Below are 22,206 nucleotides of genomic sequence, written 5' to 3'. Positions count from 1 at the left end.
AGTATATTAGAGATACCTACTTCAGTGAGAAACTTAATTGCCGATTGACACATTCGCAGTAGATATCATGGAGATGAGATTTCGATTTAAGATCTCCTTGGTATATTAAGTACCAAACTAGGAAGGGTGTCATAGTTTCTCGGTCTTCCACTGTAAATACCTGCTCCATTTCTGAAGACTCTGTATAACAGTGCTGCCCGGTGTAAGCGTGATTGCTCCTGAAGTTGTATACCGTACCCATGCGGTTTGGTAGTGTGTTAACAATGCAGTTTGGAAAATAAATATTTTTCAGGGAACTCGATCGACTAAAATACTTCTTAAATACTTGTTCAAACAAGAGGTCTCTACAATAAGACTTCTTTGGCGCTAATGATCATTCATAATTCAAATATGAAGTAAATATTAAACGTAATATTAATTAATTAACGTAATTCACTTGTGTATGAAATAATAGGAGATTTTATTTTAAAAACAAACTATCCAGATGAAATCGAATACTATCCGAATGAAATCGAGTATTTAGTGATTATTTGAATTTTTGAATATTTATGAAGAAGGATTACAAGGCTGTATAGAGCTTTTACCAAAATTAACTACGTTACAGTCATTGTTGGCTCTGTGTTTCTCTGACAATATTGATCACGGTTTTTCGCGTTTTCAGTTCTTACTCTTATGTTCTTGAGCCGTTTTAGAGAACCAACGGATTGTTGGTTGGACAACATTAAAAACGGTTTTGGCTTTCACAGCTTTCTTCAGTTGGATCACTTTTCCTGGGATTTTTTGTTTTGCTAGTATTTTTTTTTTTTTTGGAGAGGTATTTTTGGACTCTTGACGTGTAAGAAAATCTTAAAAGATAGGTTTGTTCGTTGTTTTCTGTTTTTTCAGTCTAATTTTATGTAATATCTTTTATGGTATTAATATTTTCATACAAATACGTGATTTTATTTTTCAGATATGTTGATATTGTCTATTGGAGTACGACATAAAAATTTAAAAAAATATAAATACTGTAGTTGACAACCATGTGTCCAAGTTCTCAGTTTGAACAAAAACTGGCAAATATAGTTGAAAATGGAACAAATTAAGGAGTAAGTATAAAAAAATTAATTTTATATTTATACAAAGTTTTTTTTATGTAATTTGTTCTTCATGTGCATCAAGAGGATCATTATGTTTACGAATGAAATCATTATGTTTAAAGTTTCTTTGACAGTTGCTTGCTTTAAACTTTTATTAGTAGTAGTTTATTTGTTATTACATCTACAAATCATAGCAATGTAAATTTGGCATTTACAAAACATAATAATGATTACAAATGACATAAAAGAACTTTACATATTGTTTTAAATAAAAGTAATAAAATAAAATATAAAGAAAAACTTAAACTAATTATTGATCAAAACTGAAAATCATTATACAGGATTTAATAGATTTTTTTTTAGAAAACCTTGTTTAAAAAACATAAAGGTTCAGGAGCAATAAAATAATGTTTACCCTGGAATGTTAAAAGTGATTTCATGTTGAAACTGATGTTTGAAGGATAAGTATATAATTCGCCTTTCAAACTGCGGTATATTACATATTACTATTTATAGCGCGAATAAAATAAAACTGGGAATGTATTCACAAGTTCATTAAATAAATGTGACGGACTTAAGTTTGGCTAAAATTAAACAATTCAAATGATTTCGAAATAATAATATTTGCTAACTCCAAAACATTTATTTTTGCTTACTTTTATTTAAATTTACTTTAATTATTTTCTGATTTTTGTGTAAATTTGGTTTTTTTTTTTTTTTTTTTTTTTTTTTTGGCGCATCAACAGCTGAGGTCATTAGCGCCCGGAGCTTTTTCCAGTGCACTGCCGGCCTCCGGACAGTGTTCTCTCGTTACAGACAACACTGTCCATCACCGGACAGTGAGCTGTAAGAAGCTCCTAGGAAGAGAAAATCTAAGGGTCAGCTGCTGGATTCGAACCCGGGACCTCCGCGTGGGAGTCCAGTATGCTAACCTCATAGCTAATCCCTTCCCTGGTTTTATGTTATTATTATTATTATTATTATTATTATTATTATTATTATTATTATTATTATTATTATTATTATTTAATGATTTAAGGCGCGTCAACATCTTAGGTTATTGGCGCCCGGAGCTTTTTTTAGTGCACTGCCGGCCTCCGGACAGTGTTCTCTCGTTACAGACAACACTGTCTATCACCGGACAGTGAGCTGTAAGAAGCTCCTAGAAAGGTGCCTCCTCAGATACAGAGAGCAGTTGATAACCTCCTGGCTAACCTGGCTTGCGAGCCAGAGGAGGCACCTTTGAAGGCACAGTACATGCTTCACAAGTTGAGTAAAGTGCATTATTTGATAAATTAAGGAATAAGTTTGGATCCTTTACATGAATGATATTGATCACTTAAATATGTGGCAGGAGGTTTCCAATTTTTTTTGGTAATTAAACGCAACTCTCCCAAAATTACTTGTTTGTAACAGATGTAAAATTAATTTTTAGCGGTTTCCGGTTTCTTTCATGACTTTTTATACTCTTTAAAACGGTGTATATGAAAATGGGGGTCAACTGCGAACCCTCAATTTTGGTCGCGCGTCAGCCGCGTATGCGGGCAGGAATCTAAAATCAAGTCACATATTCTGAAACTAGAGGTGACGGGCAACAAATTTTTTGCTCAGATCAACCGTTTAAGCATGAAATGCATTTGAGCCGTCTTAAAATGAACACCCTGTATATATTTTTGAGGATTCCTAAATTTTATTTATTTTTATTCCAAACTTTCACATTTGCTTGATGAACTTTTTCCGAATAATTTTGATTTTAGGTTTACAGAATTACCATTTTATGTAGAAAATGTAGAAGAGCAACTTTAGTTTTCTGGGTTTTTTTGGTACTTGCAGAATACAGTTCGTCCAGCTGTCAATAAAAGTTAATGTACAGTTCGTACACTGATTATTTGGTTTAGAAAGAAAGTAAAAAATCCTTCAGTAATTATTTTTGTTATTAATAATGTTAAAAGGGAAGGGATTAGCTATGAGGTTAGCATACTGGACCGGGTTCGAATCCAGCAGCTGACCCTTAGATTTTCTCTTCCTAGGAGCTTCTTACAGCTCACTGTCCGGTGATGGACAGTGTTGTCTGTAACGAGAGAACACTGTCCGGAGGCCGGCAGTGCACTGGAAAAAGCTCCGGGCGCTAATGACCTCAGCTGTTGATGCGCAAAAAAAAAAAAAAAAAAAAAATAATGTTAAATGGATTTATTTTATACTTATTTGCTTATACTTATATGGTAATGGAAGAGGAGGATTGTTTAGCTCTTTTTCGAAATTTAGAAAAATGTATAGGTCTTCACCCTGAAATGGTTGAGCATCCCTACTTTGGACATCTCCCTACTCTAATGTGCTATTTCAGTCAGTTGTACTGTTTCTTTTCTTTACTAATTTTATGAACATCATTTTTCTTTTTGTTTTTCTGTGCTGGATTCTATAATCTTAGTCTATCGAATATTTCCTATCGTTTCCTATCCTGTAGTTTCCTATCATTTTGTTTTTTTTTGTAATTGATTAAGTTCTTAAAAAAGTTTGGATCACATTTTTAATTTTCTATAATGTTCGTTGCCAATTTGCTTCTAAGTTCTTACTTTAGTCAAAAGATTGCTCTGGTAGATGTTTTTTAGTCAGTTGAACTCATAAAGATGCGTATTTATTGGAGATTTTATAATTTCCATAATTTATTTCCTTTGAGCTATATCTATAGACATTGAAAGTAATTATGCGTTAAACGTGTTCTGTTAAGATTTAATTAAGTTGTTATTTAAATATAGGCTGTTGCCTGTAAGTATGGTATTAGTAGTGAGAAATAGTGGTTTGGAATTGTGGTTTGTTATAAATAGATCAATTTTCAGCTACATTATGATCATAAATCACAAAACCATATAAAATTTAAATTATCTTACACTATGAGTAGCATGCAATGCAGATCCTATGCAATGGCCAGTTATTTTATTATTTTTAATATATTTGTTTTCTTTTTTCCAGATAATTTGAAACGGAGAACAAAAAAGATACATTTAAAATATAAAATAAAAAAGCAAGATTTGGAACATTATTATAAATGCAGGTTCTTTCTCACCTGAGTACTATATTATCTCGAGCAAGTCCATGCAAGTAACCTGCGAGACGTGTAATATTTCAGGGAGAGGTGGTTTTTTTTATGTATGTGTGCTGGAATAATTATGTGGAAGTGATAAGGATGGGTGTGATTGTGCGAATTTGGTTATAACTGTGATGTGTATGAAAGATAGATAAAAGAGTTGAGAATGTTCAAAAAAGCTAAACAAGCACGGACAACTCGGAGTGCCGGGGAGTGACTGAAAGGGTTCCAATACAGACCCAGCATCTCCCCAGTAAAGTCAGGCCAACATTGCAACACCAAATATCCCTACTATCGACCACTTGTGTTCTACTGCCGTCACACCGCTGGCCGCCACTCGTAGCACAGAACAACCGAGATCGCTCTACACTCTGTTATCACAGTGTTGTACTACCATCTAGCCCGATCATTTGCCTTTAGTAGGTCATCCTAAATATAAAAACCTCCGGCCCTGTTTATACGTCGAAGACGTTTGAACAGAGAGCAGGTGTAGGACAGCCTATCTGTTAGTCTGATCGTTTCCTTCCACATGATTTTTTCGTTGTCAAAACCAAAAGTGTTCTTAAATCGTAGACGCACCCAAAGGATATTAAGAGAAAAATACATGCTTTCCAATAATATGCTATAAAATGAATTGTCACGAATACTGCATATACTAGTAGGAAATACCAGCTCTTAAGTTGCTGTAATCTTCTGTATCTAGAGTAGTGTGAAACTGACTGGAGAAACAGCTCAGTTTTTTTGATTAGACTGAAGAGTTTGGAGAGGGACCCAAGCTTGAAGGCGTAAGTTTTTAATGCCTAACTCTCAACCATATGTGTGTAAGCCGTTTCTTTTGTTTAATTATTTTTTTTTCTATCTGCAAGCCCATGGAATGCAACGAATTCTTATCAGAATGTCTATCCAGGCAGTCTCACATTTGGTATGCTGGTGGCTTGGAAGTCTAAGAATATTACGACTCTGGAATCAATTATCGTAATCTCAAAAGCACAAGTACTTTATTCCTAAACATATTTGATACGCTAATATTGAAAATTATTCAATCCATCATCCCTAAGCTCTTCAGCATCTTTTTGATGTGCAAGATTCCAGAATTTCTCCCTAGATGTTCAATGCTTAAAAACTTTATTTCTTTTCCATCTTTCGTTCTACATTTATTTCATGAAAACTTGTTGGTTGACTGCAATATATACAGATTTCTGTAAAGCGTTGGGTGGTGTGAATCATTCCATTTTGTTCAGAAACTAAGACATTTTGATTAATGAGTATCCAATATTTTGCTCTGGGTTACCTTAATTTTGTAAAGATTTTTCTAATGGCTTTTTTTTTTAACTGTGATGTTCTCATTATTTGAAAAATAAGACTTTTCTGAAGTTCCTCAAGGTTTTCACTTTGAGACATTCCTATATCTTATTTTTATCAATGATATCACACATTATTTAGCGTAAAATTTCTCATGATCTCAAAATGTTAAATTAAATTCTTTAGATATCATACAGATTCCTCCACACTTGAGTTTGTATCAGTAGCCATATAATGAACTCAGATTAAACTTTAGTATATTTATGTTTAAATGCTCAGTTATACAAAAATTCTAATCCCATGTTCTTTAGTTATTACATAGGTTATTCAGTGCTACCAAAAAACTACAATTAAAGACTTGTTTTGAAGAAACATTATCTTTTCATAGATATTGTTGATATCTATTGACATTACTGGAGAAGATATTTTAACATTAGATTTTATTTTTCGCATACCCGATCTTTCAGAAAGTATTAATGCCCTTAAATTAATTTTTATATCACTTTACCAGCCTACTACATAATTTTGTCCAGTTTTAGTGCCCTCAGTATCTGTCATATTGATTGTGTTGGTCGAATTCAACAAAGGTTTCTTTGAGCAAAATTATTCACATTTTACATATTCCTAGTGGTGATTCAGAAATTAATTTAATTCTCCACATTAAAACACTTCAAAGACGTAGATATCAGGTTGATTTAATCCCTCTTTTTAAAGTTAATAATAACCTTGTTATGGTCTCTAATCTTAGAACAAAATTAATCTCTTTGGCCGATCGAAATCTATAAAGTCCCAAAGATCTTTCATTATCCCCTATCAGACCTACGATTACGGAATCTTAGTTGGGAATTATGCCTAAGCTTCATATTCATATCTTCAATATCATAAAAGTCGTTGACTCTCATATTTGAATGTTACAGATATTCCGAGACATTCATTGGAACTGGATGGTGCTGTACAAACAACTAATCTAACACTGAAGGAAGAATTTGAAGGTCTAAAAACAGCCGATAAAAAAAAAAGTTGGTGTCTGCAATGTAGTTGGATTTAGAGTAATGGATCCGATCACGATGAGACTACCTGGCGAACATTCCTTAAGGAAACTGTAATTCTGCTGGGAAAATATATTATCTCATAATGTTTGTTGTTCAGAAGAGACTTCTCGTAGATGTTATTCTTATTTTATATTTAATATATGAATAAAAATTGGTAATTAATTTCTTAAAAATTATATCCCACCTAAACCTTCAATCAAATGGAAAGCTTGAAAGAATCAAAATGTTCAGTTTGTGGCGCCAGTAGTCGATTCTATCAGATATGGTAGATGAATCAAATCGTACTACAAATCTTAAAAAAAAGGTTAGCTAAATTAATTATACGACAAACGTAATAAACGAATTATCTATTAGGGGCGTAAGCTTAAGCCAAATTATACGGGTTTTTACGCTTTTCAAAATTCTTTTTCCTCGAATTTTCTCAAAACGGCGTCATATATTCATTTATTGTAGTTAACACTCTTTACATGGTTCTCTTTGAATTATTTTTCATAGTTTTTGGTTCCTCAGGTTGTCATTAAGAAACTGTATTTAGGGTGTCAGTTCCCTAAATTATTTCCTTCTAAGAGAAATTTTTTCAATACCCAAAAAATTGGTGAATATATTTATAAGGTGATTTCGTAATTTTCCACGAATCATAAATTTGCTTAATTGTTCTTTAAGTGAGAAATTATATTAATAGAAATTACATTCAGAACTTCTGCACCAACTCAAAAACAAAAATCTGGTGTGAAAACTCACATGATTTTCTCTTACTACTATTTTACTTGATTGTCACATATAGAAATATTCAAATTTTTTTATATTTGTAACCATAATAAAAAGAAAAGATTTATTAAATGACTCACTTAATGATCGTTGATCCGAGGAAAGTTTGCCGGATCTTTATTCTCAATAAATACCGTAATTTCTTCAAAGTCCTCCACAGATAGCTATAGTATATAATCATTTAATTTTTCTCTGTCGATGCGTGTCACCCTAAATGAGTTCACCTGCCACCTCTGACACGCGTATCATAGGTTTGCCATCACGACTTCAGAGGTAAGAATAGCCACTCTCTCATCAAAGAGTCCCTTTAATCGAATTGTTCTGGAAAAATGTCCATTAAAAAAGAGATGTATACTAACAACACGAATAGAAATTTTAAAGAAACTAGTACAAGCTATTTTTAAGAAAAATATTCTGTAAATAGTAGAATTTTCTTTAAACTCGGAATTTATCCAACAAATTCAACCCTCCTGTTTAGCATCTAGGTCACAAAACCTTACTTTATATTACATTCCACTGGTCTTTTAGGAAAGCCTATCCATCCTCTCCCTGGATTGCCTTTAACATGTTTTAAACAAAATACCATGGTACAAACTGTTATTTTGTTCAAGCCATATACACACAAACAGATTATTTTCTAAAAACCACTTTTTTGGGGGTTAAAAACAGACATTTCCCGTAAAGAAAATTTGGTATGATTGCAATAGATTCCTTAGACAGTGAGAGAAAATAAAAATAACTTGTACTAAGCCTTAAGAAAAAAATTATTAAGCACAATCTAATTTGTACCTTATTCTCTCTAGACAGTTACTTAAAAGTGCAATGAAGTAAGTGAAATGTTGAAAGCTTTATCAAGGTTGGAATGAAATTATTTGTATTAAAATAATAGTTAATAAAGTAATAGAAATAGTATTACCTTAAAATATGACTACATTTTTAATTGGAAGTTATGTCCTGAGTAATCTAAATAGTTGTAATGTATGATGTTTTAATAAATATTGAATTTGAAGCAGGGTCATCTCCCTGATCCTGAACTAGTAAACTAATGTAAAAGATTAAATTAAATAAAATAAACTTAGTCGAAGAATACCGATGATTACCGACTACATTCGGGTTGATGTACATAGTTGAAACAGATTGTGGAAGGTAACAGCCCGCTAAGGCAGGCTGGGTTCTGACCCACGTAAAATCTTTGTGTGTGTGAGGTAATTCCTAGAAAATCGGTCACTCACACAAAGATCTTACATGGGTCAGAACCCATGCTGCCTTAGCGGCCTGTTACCTTCCACAATCTGTTTCAACTGTAACTACCCGTATGTAGTCGGCTATCATCGGTATTCTTCGGCTGAGTTCTATTTATTAATTTAAATTTAACCTTCTGATTGTAGTTTACTTGTTTGTTTTAATCTTTAAAGTAGTGCCATTGATGAGTTAGATAGTGTTTTTTACATTAATAAATGTGATTTGAATTAATGTTTCACCATTGGATTATTTAACAAACTAAAACATCAATGTAATAATGCAATAATTTAAGGTACAATAAATAATTATTAAAAGAAATGCACTTCCGAAAAGATTAATTTTCCGCTTTCTGCGGATAGTAATATTCTCATGATTCTTTGCTTCTTTTTTTTACGCCTTAATTTACTTAATGCAAAACCCTTTCTTTGTTGACAGACAATTGATTTTTGTCTATTAGTTCTGCTTTTTTAAAAGTTTCGACTGATTTCCAATACAATGAAAACATACCAAGGAGATACCACTTGACAATATTAATCAATCAAGTGTTGTGAGATTTTCAATAATTTCTAAGCATGTTTATTTTCTGCTATTCTGAGCTGTTTCGGATTTGATCTTCCTAAAAGAGAACAAACCGTCATGATATTGCCCAGCATTGCTGTTTCAAGAAACGGTATTAATTGGATTAAAAGATCATAATCTCTAAACCGGCAATAACTCGTTACTGAATGAATTATTTTTTGAAGGGTTCATTACAATTTAGTTAACTGGTGATGAACAAGTTAGGAAATTCAGGAAAGCCCTAAAAAAAAGTTATAGGCAGTTTTTTAAAACTTGCGTTTTTATTTTAATATCAAAGGTAATAGAATAGCCAAATATTTTTCATATTGTTTTTTCGGGAACTCCTCTAAAAACTAGAATTAATTCTAGTTCTTTTTTAATCCTGTTAATTTATTTTTCGATAAATCGAATTCACCTACATGATAATGTAACGGAATTGCAGTATTATAACATATGGGTGCTTCATATCTCCACTATCATAAAGTCGTTTACTCTCATAATTGAATGTTACAGATTTTTTTAGACACTTGAACTGGAAGATGCTGCACATTCACCTACTCTAATACTGAAAGAAAAATTTGAACATCAATTGACAGCCGATAATATAGAAGTTGGTGTCTGCAGTGAAGCGGGATTTTGAGTAACTGGACCCGTTCACCAAAAGAGTACCAAGCGAACATTCCTTATGGAAAAATTAAGGTAACTACTAACTGCCTTCTCAGTAAAATTGGCAGAATGTTTTTAATATATTTTAGTTAGAGGAATGTTTTCAAAATTTTGTCGGTGAGTTAAAAGTAGAGGTCATTAACATGATTATTCCATGATTTGTTGTGATAGTGACACCCATTCATTTTGCGGATATTACAGATGGTAAAGGAATCTGATCTGCAGTAATTTTCAAAATAGAGTTCCAGTATGATCCATCTGCCGTTTATTATGCTTGAAAAATATGTGACCGATCATACTCAGTCCATGAACATACAAGACAGAAGACACACCAACCCTGTAATGTAAAAATATTACTTTGTAAACTAGGTAAATAATTTTTGTAAATTTCATTATATTATACATATTCATTTTAATAGAATCATTGTTAACAATTTGTAAATATGTTCCACAGCCCTGAAGATGACCTAGTTCCTAGGTCGAAAACTCGGCAGAATAAATGTATCACGACTGAAATGGCAATTATTTTTTCATCCTATTGAAACTATGAATCAGTCACCAAAAAGAATGAAGAACAATAATTTTGGAAGTTATGCGTCCTGATTATTGTTCATCACAAGGAGTGAGTTTAGTTAAAATTATTAATGTAGCATTCTTTATAAATTTCCAGTATTCTCCTCCATGAGCATTTTTAACTTTTTGCCGCCTTGCGCCCAGTAATGCACAGCTTTCATATGAAGTGATTATGTACCTCAACGGCTCCTTCTTAACATTCAGCCGTATGTTGCTAAATATTAATGGTTCCAATCCATTCCATTCAGAAGAATAAAGAAGACAAGGAAATCTACCGACCACTTCTGCCAATGGAACTGTTTTTGAGGTAGCTTATCTATTATTGTATAAGTAAACATAAACTAAACTCTATTTCTAATAATCTTTTCCTTTGCCATGAATAAGCACCTCCAACGTTTTTAGAAAGCAAAAAAATTATTGACATGAAAAGTTTATTAAACCAAATAAAACATTATTTAGTTAAACTAAACTTTTTTAAAACATGATATTAACATGTTACTTCAGGTAATCTTATCCATTATTTAGTACTTTTAAAGTATTACATCATTAACTAGAACTTTTCTTATGATGATTAAGAATCGATTCTCTACCGCCTTCGTAGGAAAATCGTAGGATGTAAAATATGGAGGATTCTCCTACCAGAACTAGAAAATTGTCTCTTTGGGCTGCAACTGCATGATGTCCTAATCTAATAATATAGTCTGACCATAATGTGATGCGCTGTTCTTAAACACACAAGCAGATATAAGTAAAATCACTAACTTTAAGGAAACGATGTAAACTGGATAAAAGCTACCAGCTGTGTGAGAGAGATAGTACATCGGACTCTTACAATTTCCTTCTCTAATTCCTACCACATATCTAATCATTAGAATTAGTAAAATTCTATGAATGCTTCTTATCCCCAATTTCAAACAGTTATTTACTGTATGTTACAAATATTCCCTAGACATTGGAACTGGATGGTAATGTTCATGCTGAAGGAAGAATTTGATTAAGTTTGCCGGTTTTGAATAGTACATCACAAAATTCATTGATCAGAGTAAATGGGTAATGTCTTTCAACTACATGAAATTTTCAATCATGTTTTGAAAACCTAGAGAAGCTTATAAATATAGAACTGAGGATTTTAATAATTAATTTCTAAACCTATAAAAATTAATAATAATAAGAATCTGAACTTACAAATGAGTGTGGAGAGATACTACACTAATTTCCCAGAGAGCTGCATTCCATTGAATGAAAAATATGAAACAAAAGCTATATCTTTTCAGATGATGAAAGACAAATTATTTATTTAGTGAATTCTTTTATACTACGCACATTTTTATTTTCAAAATTAAAAGTAAAAACAAACTAAAGAATTATTACCTTGTGTCTTTCAGCTTTTAAATTACACTTAAGTAAAACTACATATTTTCTTTCTTTAGCATACCCTTTTAAATTCATTCTAAACTTCATAATTTGAAATAGTTTTTAAGGAAATCGTTGCCTGAAATAGATAGATTTTATTATTTGTAAATAAAAAAAATGATAAAACGTGAGCACCTCTCTTTCTGACTCTTAGCCTATAAATAGATTAAAATTCAAAATAATGTCACTAAGTAGCGTTTAAAAAGGCTTATATTTAAAGAATACGAATTATTTTATTAATATATATGTTAAATATTTAAATAAAATTAACAAAAACGGAAAAATTTAATGTAAACAAAAAAGAGCTCCTACGCAGGTTTGTATCCTAATACAAAACTTGATATTTTGACCATGTTTTAATGTTGTTAAAGCTTTTTCCAGTTTGCAGAGCGCTCCAGTGGCGACTTTTGTAATCAAATGAAAACAATAAATCTTTTATTTTGTTTATATTTGGTTGGTATATTGTGAAGTTGCAATTTGTTTAGGCCATGATTTTATTATTTTTTATTTTAACTTTGTATAGGATATTAGCAAAGTTACATTATTCCAGTGTGATTCATCAGGTGCATATTATGCTCTGGAAGCTGCAGCAATATAGAATTATTTTAATGTAAATATTCTTTGAAAATATGTTATTATTATAATTAAAATATTTTTGTTTTTATATTTTATTGATAGAAATGTTGATGTAAGGCATATAAGAGAGAAAAAAACCGCTGCTCCTAAAGGATCTTAGGATTTTAACACAAATTACTCTAGTTGAATTTTTATAGAAGTATTATTGCCGTTCCTGGGAATTCTATTATTTTCTTGTTAGTTTCTGGTTCCATTGTATAATTCATCACCACATTTTGTGAGAGTTCCAGTTATCTGTGGTTAACTTTAGATGATAACAGAATCAGTACATCAATACAAATCATTTTTTAAATTCAGTTTAAGTTGGAGATAACAACGTATCATGTTGGAATGGATTATAGTGGTAAGAAAAATATATTTTTTAAATAATCTTGCAAGGCAATCAATGTAATAATTTTAATTAAAATCTATCGACAATTTGTAGGTGTGGTTCTAAATGATCGTTTATCGGTTATATCAAGCCAGAAAAATGGAATAGCAAAAATGGAATTAATTAAAATACTGTGAAAAGATACCACGCCACAATTTACGCTATGGTTTTGCAGGAGTATATTAAAATAACGTATGTAGTTAAAATTTATTTAAATTATTTGAACTATTTTTCTATGAAGTTTAACTGTTGGGAGTAGTTTATCATAAAATTCATTGATCAGTTAAATGATTTTCTACGTCACCTTCATGTTTTCATTATTATGAGGGTTGCACTTCTCTCCTACAAGGATCTTTCAGTTGATAAAAGTAAAAGTAATATTAAATAAATGCAAAATTTACGGATCAATATTAAAGCTGATCGTGGGGTGAAACCTGTCACTTGGAGAAGTATAGAATTAGATATTAACTACTAATGAACATAATGAATAAATATTGCAGGTGTTTATTCCAGAAATGTTTTACTAGAGAAATTATCATGTAAATACTTTCTTCTGTACCTCAGACACAGCGAATCAAGAAATATGTAGTGTGAGGTAATATGTTCATCTCTCCTTGCATTCAAAATAAAACTGGCATATTGCAGTTGTAAATTCAGTTCTACATTAAAATAATTATACACCAACGAATAATAATCAAGGTAAGGAAATATTGAGGTTGCCACCAACTGTTTTCTTAGTGAAATATATGTTTTTATACATACGTTTTTAATATATTGTATTTTAATTGGTGAATGTTTTTAAAATTTTGTAATTTTAAAATTAGAGATCATTAACATTAGAGGTCAATAAGTGAGGGGTAATATGTTCATCCCTTCTTACATTCAAAATAAAACGAACATAGGGATTAAGGGACCTTTGCAATTTTTAATTCCATTACAGAGTGGAATAAAGTGCAGACTTTATGTACCAATAAAGTGTAAATCTAGGTGAAGAAATATTAATGTTGCTGTTTTCTTAGTAAATAGGCAGAATGTTATTTGTATTTTAGTTGAGTCAACGTTTTTAAAATTTAGTAAGAAACGTCACTTACATGAATATTTTTCGGTGGTTTGTGATTTTTGCATCTATGTATTCTGTGGACAGTACTTATAGAATAGAGATTTGCAGTAATTTTCAAAATGTAATAATTATCTAAAATCTATGTTGTTGACATATTTGGCACTTAAAAGTGCCATCATGGCTTTGGTTTTATAAATATTAAACGTATTATTATTTTGTTTGGCTCACGCACCAGTAGAGCACAAATCCAAATTAAATTTTATTATACCCTTTTCTAATTCAAACTAGGAACCGTTTATGGAATATAAAAGATGTCAAAAACTGGAACTTGAGGAACCCCTGAAGGAAAGGTACCTTTTAACTCTAATTGTTTTTAATAGATAAACCACAGAGTTTTGTCTGAGAATTGCAATCCTTTCATTAGGATTTTTTGAGATAGTTAACGTTGAAGTTCCCAAAATCACATTCAGGAGCTCCTGTAAAGGGCATCAAGAAAAAAAAAAAAAATTACATTTCATGTGAATTCTTAATTTTCAGAATTATTCTCAGTTCATTCTTTTGGTGATCTCACTCTTGCGGTTGGGATGATGGTCGATGAGGTTCATATTTTGCTTAGAGTGCTACAGCTCTAAAGAAGAATTATATTAATTTTTTAAGAGGTTTGTTTTATTATTATTATTAGTTTTTTTCTGTCAGTTAGTAGGATAGATGTGGTTATGGAGATGATGTAAAAGCCAAATCCGCTTTTAGTATTTTAACCCCAGTCCGATCTATCTGGCCATTCTATTTTTGTCAAGGGCAAAGCCCTCTCAATTTTTTTTTTCTGGCGCATCGACTTCTACGGTCTTTAGCGCCAGCCCTCTCAATTATTATTATTATTATTTTTTTTTTTTATTTTTTTCAGAGCCACTGAGAAAGGAATAGCTATAGGCTTTTCATACCATGTTCAGTTGTGCTAGAATCGTTATTTTGTGTACGGGTTCTACTGTACATCGAGACCAGAGAAGACTGCCAGAAAAATGTTGAAAAAATTGTAAAATTCTTGGTACCAGATCTAGAAAATTGTGATTTATGTTTTGGCTGCCGTTACCGGTGATTGCTAATCTGATAATATAGTATTCTGACTATAAAGCAACGTCCTATTCACAAACGGAGAAGCAGGTATATCATTTTTCAGTGGTAAATAGAAAATTCTATTCCACAGATTTTTTCTTAATAGACGTTGTAAATCGCATTGATGTATGTAACTGCCAAATCCGCTGCTCTTCAAGAAACTTTAATTTTTTTTTAGAGAGAGCGAGTGAGTGAGCATGATAGAGGGTAGAGAGAGTGAATGAGAAAGACACTATCTATGTAATCATGTAAGGGAATAGCAATATTTTTTGGGTGAATAATCATTACCATTACTATCTCTATTATTAAAAAGCCGTTAACTCTCCTAATTGAATGTTACAGATAGTTACTAACCAAGACATTGGTATTAGATGTTGGTGTACATTCAACTAATCTAACACCACTACTACATTCAACTACTCTAACTAATCTATGGAAGCATTTGCAGTTTAAATAGCAGCCAATAATATAGAAGTTGGTGTCTGCAATGAAACGGATGTAGAGTACTAGATGCTATCGCGAAGAAACTACGCTGGAGGAACATTCCTTAAGGGAACTGTAATTCTGCCAAGAAAATATTCATCCGTTAAAGTTTAATGTTCAAAAGTGTTCTCTTTTATATTATTCTTATTATTACAATATTCATTCACTTTTATTATTATATGAATAAAAATTGGGTATACTTTCAAAAAATTATATCCCACCTAAACCTTATCAAATTTAAAAATTAGAAGGCGTAAAGTGTTCAATTTGTGCCAGTAGTCATTTCTTTCATGGTGGAAAAATTACTCAATAAAAAATAAAATAAAATAAAATACCATTATAATCCATTCCAATATGAAACATTGCACTTTATAGCGGTATGCCCAATATTAAGAGAGTTTAGGTCCATATATTTTAAGAAAGATTGTTTAAATGAGCTGGAGTTTATGGACTATTTAAATGGCAAATGTTGGAAAAGCTTGGTAAACTATTGTAAAGCGGCATGGGCATATAGATACGAACTGGTGAAGGAATTCAATTATTAAACTGTTTTATCTATTATTAATGTGTATCTGTATCACCTAAATGTGTCTGTATCCCTATTCCGTAAATAAATGAAATATTAAGTGGCCTTAATTTTGATTATTTATTATATAATGTCGTATACTGTATTTAAGAATATTTTGTTTTCTGTATTTTATTTTTTGCTTCTGTCTCTTGTGCCTTATTTTTTGTATTTATTTATTTTTTTTTTTTTATCTTTATTTCTTTTATTGTTTCTGTTTTCTTTGTTTTGTTGTATTTATTTAACAGTTCATTCATTGTGCTTTCATCATGTAGAAGGGTAAAAATAAGTAGAGACAACCCTCAGACGGTTCTTCAACCATGAGTATTTGTCTGTTACGAATTAAATAAACAAATATGTAATTCTGTAAAATTTTGAATAAAGGCACTTTATTATTATTATTATTATTATTAATATGTTACATTGTTATCTCCACCTTAAATTGTATTTAAAAAACTGAATTGCATTGATGTACTGATTCTGTTATTTTCTAATGTTAACCGCAGATAACTGAAACTCTCACAAAATTTGCTGTTGGAACGATAAACTAACAAGAAAATAATTGAAATCCCAGGAATGGCAGTAATACTTCCCTAAAAATTACACTAGAGAAATTTGTGTTAAAATCCAAAGATTCTTTAGGCGAAGCGGTTTTTTGCTCTCTTATATACCTTACATCAACATGTATATCTAGTCAATAAAAAATATTAACAAAAATATTTTAATTATAATATATAACATATTTTCAAAGAAAATTTTACATTAACGTAATTGATATAATATGCACCTGATGAATTACAATGGAATAATGTTAATTTGCTATTATCCTATTTAATAGTCAAAATAAAAATAGAAATACACAAAAAATAATAAAATCATGGCCTAAACAAATTGGAGATATACCATGCAAATTTAGACTAAATAAAAAAATTGTTTTGATTTATGTTTCCAAAAGTCGCCACCGGAGCGCTCTGCAAACTGGAAAAAGCTTAAACAACCTTAAAATATGGTCAAAATATCAAGTTTTGTATTAGGATACAAACCTGCGTAGGAGCTCTTTTTTGTTTACATTCATTTTTCCATTGATTTTATTTAAATATTTAACATATTTATTAAAAAAAATCACGCTGTGGATCACTAGAAGATATAAGCTGTAGAATATTAGAAGATAACAGAATCAGTACATCAATACAATCCAGTTTTTTAAATATAATTTAAGGTGGAGATAACAATGTATCATATTGGAATGGATAATAGTGGTAAGATTTAAAAAAAAAAAAAAAATGTTACTATTTTGCTATACAACAAATGTAAGAATTTTAATTAAAATTCTCGACAATTTGTAGGTGTGGGTTCAGATTATCGTTTATTGGTTATAAGAAGCCAGAAAAATGGAATAGCAATATAAATTAAAATACTGTGAAAAGATAAACATGCCACAACTTATGCTATGGCATGGTGTATATTCAAATAACGTAAGTAGTAAAAATTTATATAAATTATTTGAATTCATTTTCTATGAAGTTAAACTGTTGGGAATCGTTTATCATAAAATTCATTGATCAAGCTGATTGTAGGATAAAACCGATCACTAATTGCCCTGGTGTTTCTAAAGTCTAATAGGGCCTTACTTATGAACATATTGAATAAATATTGCAGGTGTTTATTCCTTAAATGCTTTAGAAAAACTTAAAAATGATCATCGAAATACTTTCTTCTGTACTTCACCCACAGCGAATCAAGAAATGTAAAGTGAAGAGTAATATGTTCATCTCTGGTTGCATTCAAAATAAAACAGGTACAAAAATTAAGAAACCTTTGCAATTTTAAATTAAGTTCTACATTAAAACTAATACACCAACGAATAATAATCAAGGTAAGGAAATATTGCGGTTACCACCAACTGCTTTCTTAGTGAAAAGGGCATTATGTTTTTAATATTTTTTAATCTGAATCTTTTCAAAATTTTGCAAGTATGTTTAAAATTAGAGGTCATTAATTTGATTATTCTACGATAGTTTATTATTGTAACAACAAAACATTGTGCGGGTATCACGTATTGCAGTAATTTTCAAATTGGAACTAATAGTTATATTGTTGACATGTATGGCACTTAAAACAAACATGGATTTTACAAATATTAAACGTAATATTATTTTGTTTAAATGAGAACTTACCTATTAAGCAAGGTGAAGATAATATGAAATCACTTTAGGATGGTTTATCCGGGTATGTACAATATTCTATTTAAATCATTGAAGTTCTTTTAATATTCTTGAAGATCGTGCTTAACTAAATTCATTAATCAGTTAATTGAAGTGCTTCATCTTTAAGATTTAATTATTTGAGAGGTGCCACAAATCGCTAACAAGTACAAATAAATGATTTTATTACTAATTAATTGGTACATTTTAAAAAAAAGAAAGAAAGAGGAGGAGGAGGAGAAAAAGTAAGAGGAGTGAAATGGATTACTTAATTGGTATCTCAAGAAAAAGAAAAATCAGCCATCTCTCGGTGGAATTATTTTTTCAATGCCACTGAGAAAAAGGCTATTGGCTATATATAACTTGTTTTATTTTGCTCCATTTTTTAGATAGCGAAATGAGACTGGCGAGAACTTCATTGCCTGATAAAAATGCAAAGAGGACTTTTGGGAAAATTCTGGGATATTACCCAATTGGGAAGATTGTCTTACAGTCCTAGATGAAGTGCGACGTCTGTTTTAGCTGCTGTTCCTTGGTAATGACCTCTTCTTCTAATCCGATAATATAGTCTTCTAACTGAAATCTAACCACTATTCTCAGACTGAGAAGGTTTATTTATTTTTAATTCTAGACGTTTATATTAAAGTTAATGCTTATAAATAAATCTCTATTACAATTGTTTCCTAATTCTTTAGGCATTTAATTATGATATTATTTTTGTCTTCGTAGGAAGAATCATTAACAAATCAATTATTTTCTTGTTAGTTTCTGGTTCTATTGTATAAGCAGAACGTTCCAAGTAGGTTTCAGTTGTCTGCGGTTCATTAGAAGATATCGGAATCACCTACAGAAAATCCTAATAAAGGATGAATGGACGTAGGAAAGAGCAATATTTAAAAAAAAAGTCACAAATTTACTGTGAATCTTTTCTTTCTTGATTATTGTGATTTCAGAGGAGTTCTTCCTTTTGGTGTTTATTGAGCAGGGGATGTGATAATGGCTAACAATCATTAGTCCAGTGTGATCCATCGGTGGTTTATTATGCTTAGAAAACTATAGCTCTCCTTGCATTCAAAATAGAACCGATATAAAAATTAAGAAACCTTAGGAATTTTAAATTCAGCTCTACATTAAAATAATTATACACCAACGAATAATAATCAAGGTATGGAAATATTGAGGTTGCGGCCAACTATTTTCTTAGAGAAATTGGCGCAATGTTTTTGATATATTTAATTTGCATGTATTTAAAATTTTGTAATTTTAAAATTAGAGATCATTAACATTAGAGGTCAATAAGTGAGGGGTAATATGTTCATCCCTTCTTACATTCAAAATAAAACTGACATAGGGATTAAGGGACCTTTGCAATTCTAAATGCCATCCTGCACTTTGTGTACCAATGAAGTGTGAATCTAAGGGAGGAAATTTTAATGATGAGACTAGCTGTTTTCAAAGTAAATAGGCAGAATGTTTTGGAAGTATTTTAGTTGATTCAACATTTTTAAAATTTAGTAAAGAAAGGTCACTTACATGATTATTTTACGGTAGTTTGTGATTTTTGGATCTTAAGTAATTTTCAAAATGGAATTATTATCTGTAATCTAATAAATAAATCAAAATTGGGTATTACTTTCTTAAAAATTATTATAGATTAAGGGTTAAATTATTAATACATTGTTAATAAAATATTAAGGATTATTAAGGTTTAAATGCTTTATAATCTACGTTGTTGACATATCTGGCCCTAAGAAACAATCATGGCTTTGGTTTTATAAATATTAAACGTAATATTATTTGGTTTGGCTAACGTACAAATAGACCACAAATCCAAATTAAATTTTATTATACCCTTTTATTATTCAAACAGGGTACAGTTTATGTAAATGGAATATATCGTAAAAGATGTCAAAAAACTTGGATTGAGGAAACCATGAAGGATAAAATACCTAGTATCTCTAATTGTTTTCTAATAGATAAACCACTAAGTTTTGTCGAAGAATTGCATCCTTTCATCTGGAATTTTTTAGAGAGTTTATGTTGAAGTTAGAATCACATTCAGAAGCTCCTGTAAAAGACATCGACATACAAAGGGGGAGAAAAAAACAAAAACAAATTGAATTTCATGTGAATCCTTAATTTTCAGAATTACTCTCAGTTCATTCTTTTGGTGATCTCACTCTTGCGGATGGGATGATGGTCCATCAGGTGCATATTTTGCTTGGAGTGCTACAGCTCTGAAGAAAAATTATATTAATGAAGAAACAATTCTTGAAAGAGGTTTGTTTTATGACTATATTAGTTTTTTCTCTGTATGTTAGTAGGATAGACGTGGCTATGGAGTTGATGTAAAAGCCAAATCCGTTTTTAGTAGTTTAACCCCAGTCCAATTCATCTGGACATTCTTTTTTTGTCTAGCGCAAAGTCCTCTCAATTATTATTATGATTTATTTTTTTCACAGCCACTGAGAAAGAAGAACCTATAGGCTTTTCATACCATGTTTGTTGTGCTATAATCGTTAGATTGTGTACCAGATCTTCTGTACTTCGAGACCAGAGAATATCCCATAAAGAACTGCTAGAAAAATCCTAGAATGTTGAAAAAATTGTGAAATTCTTGTACCAGATCTAGAAAATAGTGATTTATGTTTTGTCTGCAGTTTCTGGTGATTGGCTTTATCTGATGTATTTTTTTTTTAGATAGAGGGAAAGATAGTGAGAAGAGTGAATGAGAAAGACACCATCTATTTAATCATGTAAGGGAATAGCAATATGTTATTATGTGGTGTTTCTTATCATCATTACCATCACCATCTCCATTATTATAAAGTCGTTAACTCTCCTAATTGAATGTTACAGATAATTACTGACCAAGACATTGGTACTAGATGATGCAGTACATTCAACTAATCTAATACTGATGGAAGCATTTGCAGGTTAAATAGCAGCCGATAATGTAGAAGTTGGTTTCGGTGATTAAACGGATTTAGACAACTAGATTCTACCACGAAGAAACTACGCTGGAGGAACATTCTTTAAGGGAACTGTAATTCTGCCAATAAAATATTTCATATGTTACAGTTTATCGTTCAAAGGAGTTCTCTTGTATAATACTCTTAACATATTGTTACATATTATTTTTTAAAAAAAAAGAAAAAAAATTAATTAAATTAATAATAATCAAAATTGGGTATTACGTTCTTAAAAATTATATCACATTTAAACCTTATCAAATTAAAAGATGAGGAGACATGTGTCAATTTGTGCCAGTCGTCGATTCTTTATAGTAGATAAATCAAATCGTTCTTCATCTCTTATAAAAAGATAAGCGAAACTATTATACAACAAATGTAAAAAACTAGTAATCTTTTTCAAAAACTGAAACCCTCACGCCGACGTACCCTAGTAAATACTGAAATATATTTCTAACTCACCTTCCTGGAACAGATTCACATGAGTTAAAATTAATTGAGTATTTATTTGAAACAAAACTCTAAAATTAAGGTAGTTTTTATTTTTTGTTTTTGTGCTTAACAATATTTGTTAATTTGTTCTCCTATACATAGATTAAGTTAGCTAATTACAATTTAAATTTATAAAAGAGATATAAAAAATAATTTAAAAAATTAAGTTCATTTAAGGAACAAATATTTTTAAATCTTGAAAACACTAAATAGTGACAAAATATAATTTAAGAAACATTTACAGAGCAACAAGTAATATAATAGATAACAAAGAAATAATCTATAAATAAAATATGTAACCATTGATTCCAAGCGATATTGACCAGATATTGAACATTTAATATAAACTGCAAAAATTTCAATGATATTTGGAATTATAAATTATTTATTACTAGAATTTAGTTGCAAGAGATCAATATAACTGTCTGTAGAAGTATGTAGATTTTTTTTTTTTTAAACATTATATGAAGTGCAATCGAATAGAAAGAGACAGTCTCCAATATTTTTAGATTATGTAGAGTACATAATTCGTTTCTTTTTACTATTCTATTCTATTTAAACAGCATATCATAT

General features: G+C 30.5%; 1 protein-coding gene and 2 long non-coding RNA genes across 28 annotated transcripts in view; 2 read left to right on the top strand and 1 right to left on the bottom strand.

Moving 5' to 3' along the window:
* The window catches only part of LOC141453273 (uncharacterized), a 234,731-nt gene extending 230,448 nt beyond the window's left edge, over positions 1-4,283 (bottom strand). The window contains exon 1 of one of the 2 annotated variants that reach the window (XM_074126272.1): positions 4,144-4,283. The gene's annotated coding sequence lies outside the window, so the exon portion shown is untranslated. The remainder of the gene's footprint in view (positions 1-4,143) is intronic. The other variant, XM_074126275.1, reaches the window with a different exon arrangement.
* Positions 1-7,129, top strand: part of LOC141453277 (uncharacterized) — a 50,204-nt gene extending 43,075 nt beyond the window's left edge. For 6 of the 15 annotated variants that reach the window (XR_012457906.1, XR_012457908.1, XR_012457904.1 and 3 more), the window contains 4 exons: positions 953-1,088; positions 4,050-4,949; positions 5,031-5,157; positions 6,384-7,125. This is a non-coding gene — a long non-coding RNA (uncharacterized lncRNA). Of the gene's footprint in view, positions 1-952; positions 1,089-4,049; positions 4,950-5,030; positions 5,158-6,383 lie in introns of all 15 variants that reach the window. The other 9 variants (XR_012457902.1, XR_012457898.1, XR_012457909.1 and 6 more) reach the window with 7 other exon arrangements.
* A 1,177-nt stretch (positions 7,130-8,306) lies between these two features.
* On the top strand, positions 8,307-21,313 carry LOC141453276 (uncharacterized). Of its 11 annotated transcripts, none has more exons than XR_012457887.1 (17): positions 8,307-8,820; positions 9,600-9,785; positions 9,954-10,121; positions 10,207-10,632; positions 12,417-12,717; positions 12,799-12,936; positions 13,245-13,443; positions 14,342-14,463; positions 14,709-14,965; positions 15,260-17,224; positions 17,312-17,440; positions 17,625-17,763; positions 18,559-18,704; positions 19,123-19,334; positions 20,316-20,449; positions 20,870-20,925; positions 21,029-21,313. It is a non-coding gene; the product is annotated as an uncharacterized lncRNA (long non-coding RNA). The 11 variants fall into 11 exon arrangements; XR_012457892.1 differs by lacking the exon at positions 19,123-19,334 and adding an exon at positions 15,096-15,165; XR_012457893.1 differs by lacking the exon at positions 19,123-19,334 and adding an exon at positions 14,093-14,154.
* Positions 21,314-22,206: the final 893 nt, after the last annotated feature.

This window comes from Rhodnius prolixus, unplaced genomic scaffold (assembly GCF_049639745.1).
Source record: "Rhodnius prolixus isolate KJV_2025 unplaced genomic scaffold, Rpr scaffold_3, whole genome shotgun sequence".
NCBI classification, from domain to species: domain Eukaryota; kingdom Metazoa; phylum Arthropoda; class Insecta; order Hemiptera; family Reduviidae; genus Rhodnius; species Rhodnius prolixus.
This window is presented reverse-complemented; position numbering and strand designations above follow the sequence as displayed.